We start from the raw sequence: 4,385 nt of genomic DNA, 5'->3' as shown, positions 1-4,385 counted from the left end.
CAAACTTTGAGTCCCCCGCATATGCAGGCTGGCTCAACGCCATCATCAATGGGGGACCCACTAGAGAGGAAGCCCTTGCACATATGGTGGAGGGCTGGAGGCTGGAACATCAAGAACATATCACCCTTTGGCAACAGCAATCTGAGGAAGACCTTTGAATACAGCAAGAACAAGAAGAGCAAGAACGCACCGCAAAAGAAGCTGAAGTGGCTGAAGAACAACGGGAAGCAGAGAAGAAGAAGCCCAAGATCAATGACTTTGATGCTGGAGTGGTTGTCGCAGACATTCTGATCCCTTGTCCTTCGCAGTATGCCTTGCAAAAGATCAAGAGCATGGAGTATGTAGAGCTCTGGTACTTTAGCCCAGAAGGGTGCCGGGAGGCTGCAGATAGCTCCAGATCTACAGCAGAGGATTCCTTTGGCCTGGTGAAAGTTGATGGGTATGTAGCTTTCAAGCCAATGGCAGCATTCAAGGCATCACACAAGGCATTGCAAGACCATGACCTTCCATGGCATCAATTCGATATGGCGAAGACCAGCTTCCTGGTTCACATCGACAAATGTGGCTGGCTGGATAAGCACCAGCAAGCCTTAGCGCTATTCTTCACCCTCATCACTAATCATGAGCATTGCATATGCCCTCGTGGCAAAAAGACACTGCTTTGATATGCAGGGTTTGTCAGGTGGGAGTGGCATGACTACCTGACTCAGAACCAAGGCTTTAACATTGGGATTTTCAACAGTGCACTATACAGCACCCTCTCCGATGATGTCTGGGAAGCAGAACATGATGAAAGCATCAAACTGGTATGTAAATTCACAAAGAATCATTGTTCAAAACATTCACCAAACCTCTACCTTATCTGCTTCTATGCTTCCATCTATGCTTGCCTATTGCTATGCTCACTTCCTTCTTCCACGCTGCCACCCATCATGCTGTCCTTTGGACCTTCTCACTTTGAACAACCCCACTTCAAACACAACTCGCTCATCATGCTGCTTGCTTCTGCTTTTCTGACCTGCTCCCACACATGCTCCCACCTGACTCTGACATCCATCAGCTGCAGAACTCCTTTGTGACACCAGTCACACTTGTTTGTTCTTGAGGGAATGAAATGAAATTGGGCAAAGGAAAGGAGTCTGCCCCAACCACAGATAATCGCTACCACCCATACCATCCATCCTCCACCATCCAACCCAGCAAGAAACTATTGAGCCAGCAGTCTTTTCCCTCAAGCACAGGTCAGTCTGTACCAGCCGCCTGTGCGCTCTGCCTTGGTTGGTTCCATCACAATATCCACAAGTGCACGTCTGAATTCCTATGGGACAAGCAGACCAAAACTCAATGCATTTGCAGCACAGGAGGTCACATCACCAACCCCAAAGGGAATGAACTATGCTATGATTGGCAAAGACCCAGGGGATGCTCAAGCAGCTCCCAGTCTCACATACATGAGTGCTCAGGATGTGGGGCCAAGGATCATGGAGCTCAGGGTTGCCCTCAGGGTGAGAAAATCTAAACCCTCACACCATATCACCCAGAGGCATGGCTCACATATCTCAAATCTGCAAAACTATTGTACAAATATGCACACATCCCCAATGGCTTACAGCTTGGTTTCAGGGGAAGTGTCCCTCCCATTTCTATTACATATGCTCCTTCCAACAGTCCTTCACTTATTGAACATCATTCTGCCTTCGCTACTATACTTAATCATGAATTTTCTACTGGTCATTACATTGGCCTGTTATCAAAGTCAGAAATTGAAACTCTCATTGGCCCATTCCAAACAGCGCCCCTCTCTATGGTTGCAAAATTGAGCAAGCTGGGCAGCTTTCATGTGGTCCAAAACCTTTCATTCCCATTACACCCGTCTCCAACTATATCATCTATTAATTCATCCATTGATTCTAACCTATATCCTTGCACCTGGGGTACAGCTACCACCATCTGCCTTCTCATATGGTCCCTTCCCCCAGGTTCCCAAGCCACAGTTCATGATGTCACTGAAGCTTATCGTATGATCCCACTCCACCCATCCCAATGGCCAGGGCTGGTTGTCAGGACCAGACCTGACAACTTCACCATTGACTGCAGTTTCTGTTTTGGCTTCACAGCATCTGCTGGAACCTATGGTGAAGTGGCAGATGCAGGGGCTGATATTTTTTATTCTCAGGGCATTGGCCCCACGTCAAAGTGGGTGGATGATCATCTCTTCATTCAAATCCTCTGTAAGCACCTTAACAGCTACAGTGGCCTTCATAAGGCTCAGGTGGCCATTATCGCAAGAAACAGAGGGTTATTGGTGGATGGGGGTTGAAAATGGTACAAGGGATCTACCATGCCAGATGGATGAGTGGAGGAATTTGACAAGGACCTTTCATTTCTGATACTGGACCTTTCATCCTCCTCCCCATGTTCTCTTGAGGATGCCCTATTCACTTACTCCTTTGAAGACATCAATCATCTATCCAAACTGCTCAGAATCCCATGGGAGCTCGCCAAAGACATTTTCTTCTCATCATGCACACCATTTATTGGTTTCCTCTGGGACCTATCAACACGCAGCATATCCATTCCAGCCAAGAAGAAGGAAAAATACTTGGCCACCATCCTTAAATGGGAAGCACAACACATGCACACCCTGCATGAGGTCCAGCAGCTATACAGCAAGTTACTGCATGCTTCCTTGGTACTTCCAGCCAGATGAGCATACCTTGTCTCTCTGGAGACCATACTATCAACCTTCCGTGACCATCTGCACATGCCAGGTACCCCTCCCAAAGCCACCAGCAATGATCTCCACTGGTGGAAAGCCAACTTCAGTCAACCTACCATTTCCCGCACCATTCCAGGACCAGTTGAAGTCATTGACCCCTCAGCTTACTCAGATGCTAGCTCAGGCACTGGCATTGCAATATGGATCAATGGCCACTGGTGAGCATGGCACCTCCTCCCCAGCTGGAAGACTGATGACAGAGACATTGGCTGGGCAGAGGCTGTCAGAATGGAATTCCTCATCACCACGATCCTTACTCTTTGCACAGAAGGCAGCTGCATCAAAATATTCAGCGACAACCACAGTGTTGTCAAAGGCTGGTGGAAGGGTCGAAGCCAAAATAAGGCCACCAATGGAGTCTTCAAATGAATCCACAAACTCATGGCAGCCACACAGTGCACAGTCCTCACATGCTACATCCCCAGTGCCTACAACCCTGCCAATGGCCCTTCTAGAGGCATCTACCCACCCATTCTCCTTCTCCTTCCCCCCATCCAGATCCCATCAACGCTTGAATGCTTCATCGCCAACTTTGACAATCCCAAACTCCTTGCTGAACACAGCCCATGCAGTGCAGATGTTGAAATGCACTCGCCTCCAGCTCCACACAATCTCACAGGTTGACCATTCCACCCGGCTCAATGATGAGTTCAGGCCCCAAGGTGAAGAACTCCTCAAAGTGGCACAAGCTTAGTAAGTACAGCCCATTCCCCTCATACTAAAGGTAGCGCCTGAAAGGTACAACTTTCACAGTCTATCCTACTAAACCCACCCTCAGCATCTCTAACTTGCACCCACACTGTCAGCCAAGGATGGGCTCCAACTCTGGCTTCCCATGAACTCTCAATCAGCAACTACATCCCTTCCTCATCACAGATCCCAGCAAATACAGGACATGATGATATATGCATGGGCACACAGCATGCAGGAAACATATGGCAGGTGCATCCTCACATACCACATCTACTGTGACTTGAAAGTGATCACAGAGGATCTGCAAGTGCCCGCATCTTCCAAACTGATCTCCACCTTCATATCAGACTTGGCAGGGCTATTATTCAGGTAAAACAATCACTGGCTATATCCATGGAATCTGGGCATGGCACATCTTGCAGTGGATAAAATGGTCACTTGAGAGGACCAGATTGATGCCCTGTTGAAAGCTGCAAATAATCTCACCCCCACTATCATCAAAGCAGAAGAAATGACAGCCTTACACATTAAGTTTTATCACCAACCTCTTGCTGAAGCTGAACCCAAACAATCCGATTGATGCAGCTGTGGGCAGTTGCTTGACCACAGCATTTTATATTCCATTGCCAGAACCAGAGAGTTTCACTGTCCCAAACCTATCTTCCTTCAACCCCACAGCTCACGTGAAACACAGCAACATTTGTCATGAGAGAGACTGAAATGGATTGAACACCACAGTATTTCACTTTCACTTACCCACACAAAAATGTTGCACACTGGCAAAGACATCTTTTGGGCCAAGCAGCAAGGTCCCACAGACCCAGAGGCAGCACTGAACAATCATTTAAGCATCAATAACCCTCCTCCTCAAGGCACCCTCTTTGCATACAAGCACGGTAACACTCGCCGCCCT

The sequence above is a fragment of the Suillus subaureus genome (genome assembly GCF_016647635.1).
Source record: "Suillus subaureus strain MN1 chromosome Unknown BJ212scaffold_220, whole genome shotgun sequence".
Classification (NCBI taxonomy): domain Eukaryota; kingdom Fungi; phylum Basidiomycota; class Agaricomycetes; order Boletales; family Suillaceae; genus Suillus; species Suillus subaureus.
The sequence above is the reverse complement of the archived record's forward strand: the minus strand, read 5'-3'. Positions refer to the sequence as shown.